The following is a 14,931-nucleotide window of genomic DNA, read 5'->3' as shown; positions in this document are numbered from 1 at the left end:
AGAGGGCTCAATCTTTCGGACCTGGGAAGTGGGTTTTGGAAATATTCAATAAATGTGTCTATTTTTTTCCACAACCTCTTTTCTTGTCCTTTCTTCCACTCCCCACCTTCCTAATGAGTCAGCTGCTTGTGTTCACATGTCCCATTGCAGTGCCTCCATTTTGTCAGTCCTGCTCACCAGACCAGCCCCAACCTGTGACAACATTCTCCTTTCCATCACTAGTGGTCTCACTGATGGTCTCTGGCTATATTTAGATACTGTGATACCCAACCCACAATCAACCCCCAACAGATAACATTTCCACTCCTCCCTAGGTTCTGAATGCTGCTAGGGGAAAATATCAAACTAAAAACACCTGCCTGGTCTTGAAGGACACTTCATTTCAACTTCCACTTCCCAGTAAGATGTGTATTCTAAGTAGCCTCCAATAATGCTTCAGGCAGCTCTTCTCAACAACAGTCCCCCTATGGAAACTCAAAAGATGCCCTGACCCTCTCCATGCCCTGGACCTCAAAAGATGACAATGTTTCCTCCCACCTACATGGTAAAATCAAGAACATGCTATGGGTGTTCAAAACACCGCCGCTACTTCCCATCTGCCCCATTTCGTACCCTGTGTCTCCAAAACAGAGGATGAAATGCCCTCTCCTCCTAATTCAACCCTCCACCCACCTACCATACCGCATTCCTATGTAGCCCCGCCTACCCTCTAGCTGGCTAGCCACCACTTTCACCCAGTCCACTCCCTCCCACAATCTTCTGTGCTGCTAAGTCACTTCAGTCGTGACCGACTCTGTGCAACCCCATAGACGCCCACCAGGCTCCCCGTCCCCAGATTCTCCAGGCAAGAACACTGGAGTGGGTTGCCATTTCCTTCTTCAATGCGTGAAAGTGAAAAGTGAAAGGGAAGTCACTCAGTCGTGTCCGACTCTTAGCGACCCCGTGGACTGCAGCCCACCAGGCTCCTCCATCCATGGGATTTTCCAGGCAAGAGCACTGGAGTGGGGTGCCATTGCCTTCTCCACCCACAATCTTCTAGTTGTCGTTAATTTCATTCCTTCCTACCATGAGTGGGCCTCTGAGTGAGCTGAATGACCTCTTCTCTAACTTCATCATTAGCCTGGAGCAGTCTGCCTCTTGTCCTCACTAAGGTATTGTGAAGAACCTCACTCCCACCCCTCAACTCCTGCCACTTTTTGCCAGAATAATGATCATTCTCTCTCTTATATCTGATATGGTTAAAATGCTATCTTCCCCTCGAGGCCTGGTGAAATTTTTGCTTGTTCCATTCTTCCCCACCTTCTCTTCCTTAGCTGCTTCTCTGACAGCCTTTCCAAGGTCCCTCAGCAGCCTATGCCTCAGTGCTCAGCCTGCCTTTTTCACCAACTGAATTGTAAGCACCAGGACAGTGGGGACCACATCAGAGATAAAGCACACTGCTTTCTGCAGAACAGATTTCAATATTTAAGAGAAAATTGTGCTCAAGTTTTCTTTCCTGAATTTTCCTCCTTGGCTATTCTGGTTTCTATCTCCCTCTAATGCATTTTTTAAATTAATTTATTTATTTTAATTGGAGACTAATTACTTTACAATTTTGTAGTGGTTTTTGCCATACATCGACATGAATCAGCCATGGGTGTACAGGTGTTCCCCATCCCGAACCTCTCTCCCACTTCCCTCCCCATCCCATGACCTCAGGGTCATCCCAGTGCACCAGCCCTGAGCACCCTGTCTCATGCATTGAACCTGGACTGGTGATTTGTTTCACATATGATAATATACATGTTTCAATGCTATCCTCTCAAATCATCCCACCCTGGATTTCTCCCACTGAGTCCAAAAGACTGTTCTATACATCTGTGTCTCTTTTGCTGTCTTGCATATAGGGTCATCGTACCATCTTTCTAAATTCCATATATATGCGTCAGTATACTGTACTGGTGGGGTTTTTTTTTTCTGACTTACTTCACTCTGTATAATAGGCTCTGGTTTCATACACTTCATTAGAACTGATTCAAATGTATTCTTTTTAATAGCTGAGTAATATTCCATCATGTATGTGTACCAAAATTTTCGTATCCATCTGCTGATGGACATCTAGGTTGCTTCAATGTCCTGGCTATTGTAAACAGTGCTGCAATGAACATTGAGGCACATATGTCTCTTTCGATTCTGGTTTCCTCAGCGCATATGCCCAGCAGTGGGATTGCTGGGTCATGTGGCAGTTCTATTTCCAGTATTTTAGGGAATCTCCACACTGTTCTACATAGTGGCTGTACTAGTTTGCATTCCCACCAATAGTGTACAGCCATTCTGACCAGCGTGACATGGTACCTCATTGTAGTTTTGATTTGCATTTCTCTGATAATGAGTGATGTTGAGCATCTTTTCATGTGTTTGTTAGCCATCTGTATGTCTTCTTTTGAGAAATGTCTGTTTAGTTCTTTAAGCCATTTTTTTATTGGGTCATTTATTTTTCTTGAATTGAGCTGCAGGAGCTGCTTGTATATTTTCGAGATTCTTTGTCAGTTGCTTCATTTGCCACTATATTCTCCCATTTGAAGGCTGTCTTTTCATTTTGCTTATAGTTTCCTTGGTTGTGCAAAATCTTTTAAGTTTAATTAGGTCCCATTTGTTTATTTTTGCTTTTATTTCCATTACTCTAGGAGGTGGGTCATAGAGGATCCTGCTGTGATTTATGTCAGAGAGTGTTTTGCCTATGTTTTCCTCTAGAAGTTTTATAGTTTCTGGTCTTACATTTAGATCTTTAATCCATTTTGAGTTTATTTTTGTGTATGGTGTTAGAAAGTGTTCTAGTTTCATTCTTTTACAAGTAGTTGACCAGTTTTTCCAGCACCACTTGTTAAAGAGATTGTCTTTTCTCCATTGTATATTCTTGCCTCGTTTGTCAAAGATAAGTTGTCAACAGGTGCATGGATTTATCTCTGGGCTTTCTATTTTGTTCCATTGATCTATATTTCTGTCTTTGTGCCAGTACCATACTATCTTGATGACTGTAGGTTTGTTCAGTTCAGTCACTCAGTCATGTCCAACTCTTTGCGACCCCATGAATTGCAGCACGCCAGGCTTCCCGGTCCATCACCAACTCCCGGAGTTCACTCAGACTCACGTCCATCGAGTCAGTGATGCCATCCAGCCATCTCATCCTCTGTCATCCCCTTCTCCTCCTGCCCCCAATCCCTCCCAGCATCAGAGTCTTTTCCAATGAATCAACTCTTCACATGAGGTGGCCAAAGTACTGGAGTTTCAGCTTTAGCATCATTCCTTCTAAAGAAATCCCAGGGCTGATCTCCTTCAGAATGGACTGGTTGGATCTCCTTGTAGTCCAAGGGACTCTCAAGAGTCTTCTCCAACACCACACTTCAAAAGCATCAATTCTTCGGTGCTCAGCCTTCTTCACAGTCCAACTCTCACATCCATACATGACCACAGGAAAAACCATAGCCTTGACTAGATGGACCATTGTTGGCAAAGTAATGTCTCTGCTTTTGAATATGCTATCTAGGTTGGTCATAACTTTCCTTCCAAGGAGTAAGCATCTTTTAATTTCATGGCTGCAGTCACCATCTGCAGTGATTTTGGAGCCCCAAAAAATAAAGTCTGACACTGTTTCCACTGTTTCCCCATCTATTTCCCATGAAGTGGTGGGACCAGATGCCATGATCTTCATTTTCTGAATGTTGAGCTTTAAGCCAACATTTTCACTCTCCACTTTCACTTTCATCAAGAGGCTTTTTAGTTCCTCTTCACTTTCTGCCATAAGGGTGGTGTCATCTGCATATCTGAGGTTATTGATATTTCTCCCGCCAATCTTGATTCCAGCTTGTGCTTCTTCCAGTCCAGCATTTCTCATGATGTACTCTGCATATAAGTTAAATGAGTAGGTTTGTAGTAGAGCCTAAAGTCAGGCAGGTTGATTCCTCCAGTTCCATTCTTCTTTCTCAAGATTGCTCTGGCTATTCGAGTTTTTTTGTATTTGCATACAAATTGTGAAATTAATTGTTCTAGTTTTCTGAAAAATACCATTGGTAGCTTGATAAGATTGCATTGAATCTATAGATTGCTTTGAGTAGTATACTTATTTTCACTATATTGATTCTTCCAATCCATGGACATGGTATATTTCTCCATCTATTTGTGTTCTCTGTGATTTCTTTCATTAGTGTTTTATAGTTCTCTGTATATATAGGTACTTTGTTTCTTTAGGTATATTTATTCCTAAGTATTTTATTCTTTTCGTTGCAATGGTGAATGGAATTGTTTCCTTAATCACTCTTTCTGTTTTCTCATTGTTAGTGTATAGGAATGCAAGGGATTCTGTGTGTTAAATTTATATCCTGCGACTTTACTATAGTCATTGATTAGCTCTAGTAATTTTCTGTTGAAGTCTTTAGGGTTTTCTGTGTAGAGGATCATGTTGTCTGCAAACAGTGAGAGTTTTACTTCTTCTTTTCCAATCTGGATTCCTTTTATTTCTTTTTCTGCTCTGATTGCTGTGGCTAAAACTTCCAAAACTATGTTGAATAATAGTTATGAGAGTGGGCACCCTTATCTTTTTCCTGACTTTAGGGGAAATGCTTTCAATTTCAATTTTTCACCATTGAGGATAATGTTTGCTGTGGGTTTAACATATATGGCTTTTATTATGTTGAGGTATGTTCCTTCTATACCTGCTTTCTGGAGGGGTTTTTGCCATAAATAGATACTGAATTTTGTCAAAGGCTTTCTCTGCATCTATTGAGATAACCATACGGTGGTTTTTTTTTTTTTTTTTTAAACTTTACATAATTGTATTAGCTTTGCCAAATATCAAAATGAATCTGCCACAGGTATACATGTGTTCCCCATCCTGAACCCTCCTCCCTCCTCCCTCCCCATACCATCCCTCTGGGTCGTCCCAGTGCACTAGTCCCAAGCATCCAGTATCATGCATCGAACCTGGACTGGCAACTTGTTTCATACATGATATTTTACATGTTTCAATGCCATTCTCCCAAATCTTCCCACCCTCTCCCTCTCCCACAGAGTCCATAAGACTGTTCTGTATATCAGTGTCTCTTTTGCTGTCTCGTACACCGGGTTATTGTTACCATCTTTCTAAATTCCATATATATGTGTTAGTATACTTGTTAATGTGGTGTATCACATTGATTGATTTGAGGATATTGAAGAATCCTTGCATCCCTGGGATAAAGCCCACATGGTCATGATGTATGACATTTTTAATATGTTGTTAGATTCTGTTTACTAAAATTTTGTTAAGGATTTTTTCATCTATGTTCATCAGTGATATTGGCCTGTAGTTTTCTTTTTTGTGGCATCTTTGTCAGGTTTTGGTATTAGGGTGATGGTGGCCTCATAGAATGAGTTTGGAAGTTTACCTTTCTCTGCAATTTTCTGGAAGAGTTTGAGTAAGATAGGTGTTAGCTCTTCTAAATTTTTGGTAGAATTCAGCTGTGAAGCTGTCTGGTCCTGGGCTTTTGTTTGTTGGAAGATTTCTGATTACAGTTTTGATTTCCATGCTTGTGATGGGTCTGATGAGACTTTCTATTTCTTCCTGGTTCACTTTTGGAAGGTTATACTTTTTTTAAGAGTTCATGCATTTCTTCCAAGTTGCTTATTTTATTGGCAGGTAGTTGCTGACAGTAGTCTCCTATGATCCTTTGTATTTCTGTGTTATCTGATGTGATTTCTCCATTTTCATTTCTAATTTTGTTGATTTGATTGTTCTCCCTTTTTTTCCTTGATGAGTCTGGCTAACAGTTTGTCTACTTTATTTACCTTCTCTTCTCTTATTTATTTATTCTCTTATTTATTATTCTCTTCTCTATTTATTTATCTTATCTTTATTTATCTTCCCTAAAAGAATCAGCTTTTAGGTTTTTTTTTTTTTTTTTTTTTGCTACTGTCTCCTTTATTTTTCATTTATTTCTGCCCTAATTTTTATGATTCCTTTCCTTCTACTAACCCTGGGTTTCTTCATTTCTTCCTTTTCTAGTTGCTTTAGCTGTAGAGTTAGGTTATCTGTTTGATTTTTCTCTTGCTTCTTGAAATAAGCTTGTATTGCTATGAACCTTCCCCTTGGCACTGCTTTTACTGAGTCCCACAGGTTTTGAGTTGCTGTGTTTTCATTTTCATTCAATTCTATGCATATTTTGATTTCTTCTGTGATTTATTGGTTATTCAGAAGCGTTTTGTTTAGCCTCCATATGTTTGTATTTTTAATAGTTTTTTTTTTTTTTCCTGTAGCTGACATCTAATCTTACCTCATTGTGATCAGAATAGATGCTTGAACTTATTTCAATTTTTTTTTTTAATTTACCAAGCCTAGGTTTATGGCCCAGGACGTGATCTATCCTGGAGAATGTTCCATGTGCACTTGAGAAAAAGGTGAAATTCATTGTTTGGGGGTGAAATGTCCTATAGATATCAATTGGGTCTAACTGGTCCATTGTCGGAAAAGGTAATGGCACCCCACTCCAGCACTCTTGCCTGGAAAATCACATGGACGGAGGAGCCTGGTGGGCTGCAGTCCATGGGGTCGTGAAGAGTCAGACACGACTGAGCGACTTCCCTTTCACTTTTCACTTTCCTGCATTGGAGAAGGAAATTGCAACCCACTCCAGTGTTCATGCCTGGAGAATCCCAGGGACGGTGGAGCCTGGTGGGCTGCCGTCTATGGGGTCGCACAGAGTCGGACACGACTGAAGCGACTTAGCAGCAGCAGCAGCAGATCCACTGTATCATTTAAAACTTGTGTTTCCTTGCTAATTTTCTGTTTAGTTGATCTATCCATAGGTGTGAGTAGGGTATTAAAGTCTCCCACTATTATTGTGTTATTGTTAATTTCCCCTTTTATACTTGTTAGCATTTGCCTTACATGTTGTGGTGGTCCTATGTTGGGTGCGTATATATTTATAATTGTTATATATTCTTCTTGGATTGATCCTTTGATCATTATGTAGTGTCCTTCTTTGTCTCTTTTCACAGCCTTTATTTCAAAGGCTATTTTATCTGATATGAGTATTGCTACGCTGGCTTTCTTTTGGTCTTCATTTGCATGAAATATCTTTTTCCAGCCCTTCACTTTCAGTCTGTATGTGTCCCTTGTTTTGAGGTGGGCCTCTGTAGACAGCATATATAGGGTTCTTGTTTTAGTATCCATTCAGCCAGTCTTTGTCTTCTGGTTGGGACATTCAACCCATTTACATTTAAGTTAATTATTGATAAGTATGATCCCATTGCCATTTACTTTGTTGTTTTGGGTTCGAGTTCATACACCTTTTCTGTGTTTCCTGTCTAGAGAAGATCCCTTACCATTTGTTGAAGAGGTAGTTTGGTGGTACTGAATTCTCTCAGCTTTTGCTTGTCTGTAAAGCTTATGATTTCTCCTTCATATTTGAATGATATTCTTGCTCAGTACAGTAATCTGGTTGTAGGTTTTTCTCTTTCATCACTTTAAGTATATCCTGCCATTCCCTTCTGGCCTGAAGAATTTCTATTGAAAGATCAGCTGTTATCCTTATGGGAATCCCCTTGTGTGTTATTTGTTGTTTTTCCCTTGCTGCTTTTAGTATTTGTTCTTTGTGTTTGATCTTTGTCAATTTGATTAATATGTATCTTGGGGTGTTTCCCCTTGGGTTTATCTTGTTTTGGACTCTCTGGGTTTCTTGGACTTGGGTGGCTATTTCCTTTCCCATTTTAGGGAAGTTTTCAACTATTAGCTCCTCAAATATTTTCTCACAGCCTTTCTTTTTGTCTTCTTCTTCTGGGACTCCTATGATTCAAATGTCGGGCATTTGACATTGTCCCAGAGGTGTCTGAGGTTGCACTCATTTCTTTTAATTCTTTTTCTTCCTTTTTTCCTCTCTGCTTCATTTATTTCCACCATTCTATCTTCCACCTCACTTATCTTATCTTCTGCCTCAGTTATTCTACTGTTGGTTCCCTCCAGAGTGTTTTTTATTGCAGTTATTGCATTATTCTTTATTGATTGACTCATTTATTTCTTCTAGGTCCTTGTTAAACATTTCTTGCATCTTCTCAATCCTTGTCCCCAGACTATTTATCTGTAACTCCATTTTGTTTTCAAGATTTTGGATCATTTTTACTATCATTATTCTGAATTCTTTTTCAGGTAGATTCCCTATCTCCTCATCTTTTGTTTGGTTTGGTGGGTGTTTATCATGTTCCTTTACCTGCTGAATATTTCTCTGTCTTTTCGTCTTGTTTAGATTGCTCTGTTTGGGGTATCCCTTCTGTATGCTGGAAGTTTGTAGTTCCTCTTTATTGTGGAGGTTGCTCCCTGTGGGTGGGGTTGGACAAGTGGCTTGTCAAGGTTTTCTGGTTAAGGAAACTTGTGTCTGTGTTCTGGTGGTTGGAGCTCGATCTCTTCTCTCTGGAGTGCAATGAAGTGTCCAGTAGTGAGTTTTGAGGTGTCTATGGGTTTGGTGTGACTTTGGCCAGCCTGTATATTAATGCTCAGGGCTATGCTCCTGTGTTACAGGAGAATTAACATGGTATGTCTTTCTCTGGAATTTGTTGGCTCTTGTGTGGAGCTTGATTTCAGTGTAGGAGGCTTTTGGATGTGCTCTTGTCAATTAATGTTCCCTGGAGTCAGGAGATTTCTGGTGTTCTCGGGTTTTGGATTTAAGCCTCCTGCCTCTGGTTTTCAGTCTTATTCTTATAGTAGCCTCAAGACATCTCCATCCATACAGCACCGATGATAGAACATCTAAGATAGTGGAGAAAAGATTCTCCACAGTGAGGGATACCCAGAGAGGTCCGCACAGTTACATGGAGAAGAGAATAGGGAGGAGGGAGATAGGGGTGACCAGGAGAAGAGGGGGAATCAAAAGCGGAGAGAGCAATCTAGCCAGTAATCAAATCCCTATGTGTCTCCGCAGTCTGGAACACCCAGAGAGGTTCATGGTTTTTCATAGAGAAGAGAAGAGGGAGGAAGGAGATAGAGGTGACCAGGAGGAGAAGAAGGGGAGTCAAAAGGAGAGAGACAGATCTAGCCAGTAATCAGTTCCCTAAGTGTTCTCCACAGCCCAGTATACCCACAGAGATTCACAGAGTTGGGTAGAGAGGAGAAGGTGGAGAGAGGAGATAGAGGTGACCTGGGGGAGAAAAAGGAGAGTCCAAAGGGAGAGAGGGCAATCAAGCCAGTAATCACACTCATAAGTAAAAATGGGTACTGAAGATTGGATTCTTAAAGGTACAAAATTGATAACAAATACCAAAAAGCAAAGATTAAATATCTAGAGGTTAGACTCTCAAAAATACAATATTAAAAAAACAAAAAAAAAATCACAAAAATTATGAAAAATATATAATGAAATTTGCTTTAAAAATAGGTTTTTGGGGTTTTTTTTGGCAAGGTAATAGTAGGTTATAAAAGTGAAAATTAAAGGAGTAAGAAAGGACTTAAAAATATAATTTTTTTTAATTTAAAAAATGATAATAGTAAAATATATCTAGGAATTTCTCTGGAGCTGTTGTGGGCAGTATGGGGTCAGTTCAGTTTCAGATAGTTCCTTGTCCCAGCTTGTACTTCTTCTCAAGGTCCAGAGGCCTCTTCCAATGTATTCAGTGCTCACTATAGGGTTTTAAGCTGTTGCACCTGTCACTTCCAAAACAGTTCCCTCTGTTTATTTTGGCTTCCTCTGTTTGCAAGTCTCTTCAGTGTCTAATTTCCACCCTGACACAAGGGGGTGAAGGTGGTCACTTATTTAGGCTCACTTGTTCAGTTGTGCTGTGGGGAGGAAGACACACTGCAAGCAAATATCACTGGGATGTGTGGGGAGTGCTTGCAGTGTCTGGGCCACACTGGGTTTGCCCCCACTCACAGCATGTGTGCTTTCCCGATCTACACTGCCGAGGCTCCAGGTTGCTCTGCAGGGGAACTGTCTAAAGCTGGCCCTGGGTTACGTGCACTTCCCAGGTCTAAGCCACTCATGTTCAGGTTCTCAGGTACTCCACAAAGGCACAGACTTGGTTGGGCCTGCATTTTGTGCCCTTCCCAGGTCTGAGCAACTCAGGTGACCAGGTGCTTGGTGAGTGCACTCTCCCCGGGTATGTGGTGCATCTTATCACCTCCCTGGTCCCAAGCCGCTTGGTTTCCTGGGTGCACAGTGGGAGCACCATCTCAGATGCGCTATGTGACTCTTCTGGGAAGCTGATCACTGGCTGTGACAGTCCTGGCAGATGTCAACCATCGAGGATCCCAGGAAGATGTGGTTAGCAGCTGGGAGCCTGCTTGCAGTTTGGTAGAGGATGCCGTCTCTGGGGCCGAGATTGTCCCTCTCCGGCTCTGACTGTTGCTCGCCTGCCTCTCTGCCTCCAGCGAGGGGAGGGGCCAGTCCACAGCCAGCTAGTTTTCCTCTGGTATTCTCTCAGTCCTTTGTTCTGTGAGTGGGCCAGCAGTGCCTTAGGTTAGAGCTTTTCAGGGAAAGTTCTCTCTCTCTCTCTTTTTTTTTTTTCTCTCTCTCTCTGGCTATCCCACAGTTTGGGTTGCTATCTCACATTAGCTCCTCAGATTGTCCTCAGGGCATTCAGGCCCGGTCTTTACAGTAAGCAATGCAGCCCGCACCTCCCTGTTCAGCCCTTGGCTGCTGGTGGTGGATGTGAGGGTCTGGGCTACTTCTCCACTGGGAGTTGTGGTTAGGTGTATAATCTGTGGGTTTTATTTATTTATTTTTCCCTCCTAGTTATGTTGCCCTCTGAGATTCCAAAATTCCCCACAGACCAGCAGTGAGAGGGTTTCCTGGTGTTTGGAAACTTCTCCTCTTTCACGACTCCCTCCCCGGGACAGGTCTCTGTCCCTAACTCTTTTGTCTCTCTTTTTATCTTTTATATTTTGTCCCACCTCCTTTCGAAGACAATGGGCTGCCTTTCTGAATGCCTGGTGTCCTCCGCCAGCATTCAGAAATTGTTTTATTGAATTTGCTCAGCATTCAAATGCTCTTTCGATGCATTTGTGGGGGAGAAAGTGGTCTCCCCATCCTATTCCTCCACCATCTTAGGACTGCCCCCCTCTAATGCATTTCTGTCTGCCTCTGATACTAGCTCTTTTTTCCCTCCTTCTCAATAGGATCATCCAGATACTCAATACTCAATGTTGATCTCCTGCTCTTTTTAATAGTTCACTTCTCTCAGAAATCATACTCTTTCTCATTATAGTACCTACTTAACATTTCTTCTGAGCTGTCTCAGTAATCTACCAAATGCAACAGATCTGCAACTAAAGTCAGCATTCTTTCTTCCTTAGGCAAACTCCTGTCAATACAGATCTCCTTTCAACTTCAGGGTCTCCACTCAATCACGTTCCTTACATTCAAACCTAGTAGTTACTTTTGACTAAGTCCTCTCCTTCACCATACCACTCTCCCCTGCTAGTCACTTGTGAATTGTGAAATGCATTTCCTTTTTCTGAATTGCCATGAATCCATGTCTTTCCTTTTTCACTCTCAAAAGATACCCTCTCCATGTCCTGGATCTCAAAAGATTGCAATCTTTCATTCTACTTGTGTGGGAAAATCAAGACCATACCATATGCATTCAAAAAGTTGCTATTATTTCCCATCTGCCCAATTTTGTATTCTTTATCTCCAAAATAGAGGATGAAATGCATCCTCCTCCTGGTCAAGACCCTCCCCTTTCAGTGCTAGATTACAACAGCAGTGTCCCCTACTCTAATGTTGCTTCTTCACTTCCTGCTTTTCATTGCAATAGCCATCTTTAATCACCGCTTCTCATAAACTCTGCCCCAGATCTAAAACACTCAGGTAATCTCTGTTTGCTCCAAGTCTAAGCTCCTTTGCCAGATTAGGTGAAGACTTGGAAATAAATAATGCTACTTCATTGCTGCCCAGTTTCTGACCTCTTCTCCCATCATTTTCTGGTCAGTCTTGTTTTCTCCTGAGTCAGACAGATGATCTTTGGAGTCACAAAGTCTTGAATTCAAATCCTGGCTTTTCCGAAACGTCTACTAGCTGTGACCTTGAGCCTCAGAATGCTCCTTAGTGAAATGCAGAAAATCATGTCACAACAAATGCTTAGCTCCTCACATTCCTTCTCAAACGCTACAGTATCCAGCACAGACCTGAGCACAGCCCAGGTGTTCAGTAACTTCAGGCAGCTGTCAATTGTGTTTAGGTCACCAGTGAGAAGTGACCTCAACAATAAAAAGTAGGATTAAATATAGGGATGGGAGAAACATAGTTAGAAGTTTGAAGCATACTCCTTATGGAGATTAAAAAAATAAAATGAAAGACTTGAAAAGTAAAAGACTCTCTAGTAAGCCTGGTGTGAAGGCCCCAAGTAACAAAGGCTTACATTAAAGTAGCAGAAAATGAGTCAAAGGAAAGTTTTCAGTGTTTCGCGAGAAACTCTGAGGGAAGCCAGGCAGGCCATGCTGCCATCTATATTCTACCTTTCAATTTTATTCTTCTGGCCCCTCTGTGGGGAGTAGGACCATTTTCTGCATCTGTCTCTTTACTCTCAAATGAGGCAAGGATGATGCTGTGACAAAGGAGAGTGCTACCTCTCTGACTTTTGTTTTCCACAGTGTTTAAGCCTATAATTCTGTTCTTGGTCACTGCATAATTATCTTCATTGTATTAGATCATCATATTATCCTCACTTCATAAATGAGGAAACTGAGGTTCAGAAAAATTAAGTGACTCACCTCCTTAAGAAGTCCTCTTAAGACATTAATGTGATTAAATCCCTGTTCCTATTTTAGGCCAGTTGTAAGAAGCTCTTGCATCAAGTTTCTATGACAGATACGTATAACAGAAAATCACTATGAGTAAAAACATCCAGACTTGACAGTCCTAGCCATTATCTATTTTGTCCTCTGGAAACATAAAGTTCTTTTCATCAATTTGTTTGAAATGGAAAAAATCAGAACCATTCTTTAGGGATGATATTGTCCATATTTACTGGGTGGGGAAGCTCTCCTGGAGAAGGAAATGGCAACCAACTCCAGTATTCTTACTTGGAGAATCTCATGGACAGAGGACCCTGATGGGATTGCAGAGTCAGACACGACTAAAGTGATTTACCATGCATGCCACACACACACACACACACACACACACACACACACAAATATTGCTGCTGCTGTTCAATTGTTAAGTCATGTCCAACTCTTTGAGACCCTATGGACTGTAGTCCACCAGGCTCCTCTGTCCATGGGATTCACCAAGCAAGAATACTGAAATGGGTTGCCATTTCCTCCTCCAGGGGATCTTCCCAACCCAGGGATCAAACCTGTGTCTCCAGTGTCTGTTATGCCTCCTGCAAAAATATTTAACTATGCTGCCTCAGCTGTAATGAATTGAGGGATCTTAATGCAGATTTCTAAGAATAGGAGTTGACAAGGAATGAGAAAAATTAGGGCCAGAGAATTAAGCTTTTTAGGTTTGACCTCAAAGAGATTAATCAGTTGCTCAGTTTCCAAGCTTCCTGAGGGTCTGAAGTTGGTTACTAACAACAGACTTTGATCTTTATGATAAGACACGACAATAAGAATATGCAGAATGTGGTAATATTTGGAATCAAACTTATAGACAAACCTGAGTACCAGGGGCACCAATCACTTTAAAGCAGGACCACAGGGTGACAAGAGGAGGGCCCAGATCCTAGAGTAATGGGGCTGGGAAGAACTAGAGAGGTGATCCCAGGGATAGAGCTCATGCTCTGAAAGTTTATAGTAAAAGAAAATAAACTGTAATGTGAATTAAGAAACTGAGGCATATCAATAATATGATTTTTTAGTGAGGACTATGTTCCAGGCATTGTTTTAGGCATTTTGTACGAAAATAGAAATGAATTATTCCATTCAGTCATCCTGTAAAAACAGTATTATAATCCTCATTTACAAGAGACAGTAAATTTTTAAAAGCCTGACCTCAGAGTAAATTTTAGCAAAACAAAGATAAAAATGTCCTACCTCAGATTATTCTCATAAGAACCACATGAGTCCATATAACAAAGAATTTCAAAGAATGCCTGGCAATGTATTAAGCAGGGAGTGAATGCTAACTCCTAATTGCTAAAAGTAAATATTAATAATAAAAGAAATTGAAATACAAAATTCTTAAGTAACTTGCTCAAAGTTACATAATCACTAACTGGTTTGAGTCAAGCTATGAACCCCTCTGGTTCTAAATGTTGAGGTCAGGGCTACAGAACAGAAGCCCATGAGGCACACACAGTGTCAGATGGGTTGCGGCAGCAAAGCAGTGGATGTAGCTTGGAGAACATGGAGCCTAGAAGATCATTCAGGCATACAGTAAGTAGAACTTTGCTTTCTGGGCTCTAATCATATTACAAGATGGTGTTCCTAACCAGGCTAGGCTCTGGGTCTGTCCATGGCAGACCTGCTGGGTAAACTATGGCAGCATTTGTAGCAAAGGGGACATAAACCACCAAAAACTGTTTGAAGGCTATATGAGGAAAGGAAAATAGTGATTCTAAACTTCCCCTTGTAGGTAGTCATGGGTAGGAAGTTTGGAAAATATTACCAGACACTTTAATGTATTCAAAAGTAAATTCTTTAAACCTGACTTTATAAATGATTTCCAATTGCAGGTGTTGACATAGTTCAGTTCAGTTGCTCAGTCGTGTCTGACTCTTTGTGACCCCATGGACTACAACACGCCAGGCTTCTCTGTCCATCCCCAACCCCGGAACTTGCTCAAACTCATGTTCGAGTCGGTGGTGCTATCCAACCATCTCATCCTCTGTCATCCCTGGTCTATTATCTGGTTTTCAGTTTTGTATTAACTAGCAGGCACATTGATGGCCTGGTAGGACTGCCCACTGACCCTTACTGAGTTTATAATTCATTATATTACATGACTTAAGTTCCATCTATTAAATTTTGTATCTAACTTTGTA

At 41.1% G+C, this 14,931-nt stretch overlaps 1 long non-coding RNA gene across 2 annotated transcripts in view; it reads right to left on the bottom strand.

The window, feature by feature from the left end:
* The window catches only part of LOC147379951 (uncharacterized), a 123,590-nt gene that overhangs the window by 83,697 nt on the left and 24,962 nt on the right, over nucleotides 1-14,931 (bottom strand). The window contains exon 2 of one of the 2 annotated variants that reach the window (XR_015134351.1): nucleotides 7,857-10,431. The exons of the other annotated variant lie outside the window; for it this stretch is intronic. This is a non-coding gene — a long non-coding RNA (uncharacterized LOC147379951). Of the gene's footprint in view, nucleotides 1-7,856; nucleotides 10,432-14,931 lie in introns of those variants that run through there. 2 annotated transcript variants of the gene reach the window in all.

The sequence above is a fragment of the Bos grunniens genome, chromosome 1 (genome assembly GCF_055505025.1).
Source record: "Bos grunniens cultivar Pamir isolate PY7600 chromosome 1, Bosgru_T2T1.0, whole genome shotgun sequence".
NCBI lineage: Eukaryota > Metazoa > Chordata > Mammalia > Artiodactyla > Bovidae > Bos > Bos grunniens.
Note: the sequence above shows the minus strand (reverse complement) of the source record. Positions and strands in the feature narration are given on the sequence as shown.